Genomic DNA, 832 nt, shown 5'->3' with positions numbered 1-832 from the left:
AAGTAACATCAATGTTATTGCCATGTATTATCATATTTATTTCTCTAGTACATGAAGCACCTTTACAAGATGTGTTCATAATAGGATATATTTAAGTTCCTTGAAGTTGTTTTTGTTAAATATCACATGTTGCTTAAAGAAGCATAGATAAAGAATGATTAATAGAGATGTGTAAATTGAATAAAATATAACTTTTGGCTCTCATTACCTTCCTTCCCGATGAAGGCCATTGAGTCTCGTAAAAAACAAAACAATAATAATCTACATTAAACGGAGTTTTTATCTAAAACAAACAGCTAAGTAGATCAACAAAATACGAATGCACATAGAGAAGTTATTTTTTCTTTGGTAGCAATCAAATGGGAGAATAAATAAATGATTGAAGAGAGAGGATGACGCAGGCTTGAGGATAATACACGAAACCGAAACAGGGATGGGAAAAGGTAAAGAATTTATCGACATTGTTAAGTCACGTACTGAAGGATTGAGACGAACAGATGCGCGGGAGGCATTATGGGTAAATTGTGAATAAAGCAACGAAAGGACGAACGAGAAAACACGAATATGCCAAGAAAATAAGAAACACGAATATGTCCAGAAAACACGAATATGTCAAGAAATTGAGAAAACACGAATATGTCAAGAAAATAAGAAAACACGCGTATGTCTAGAAAATAATAAAACACGAACGTGCCAAGAAAACACGAATATATCAAGAAAATGAGAAAACACGAATATGCTCTGAATACGTAAGATCGCGAAAAATTCCTCGGCACATTCATGTGATTTTTTGTTCCTCTCGATGTTTTAATGTTTAAAATAGAGTTCGTTG

Source organism: Penaeus monodon, chromosome 28, assembly GCF_015228065.2.
Source record: "Penaeus monodon isolate SGIC_2016 chromosome 28, NSTDA_Pmon_1, whole genome shotgun sequence".
In the NCBI taxonomy this organism is placed as follows: Eukaryota; Metazoa; Arthropoda; class Malacostraca; order Decapoda; family Penaeidae; genus Penaeus; species Penaeus monodon.
This window is presented reverse-complemented; position numbering follows the sequence as displayed.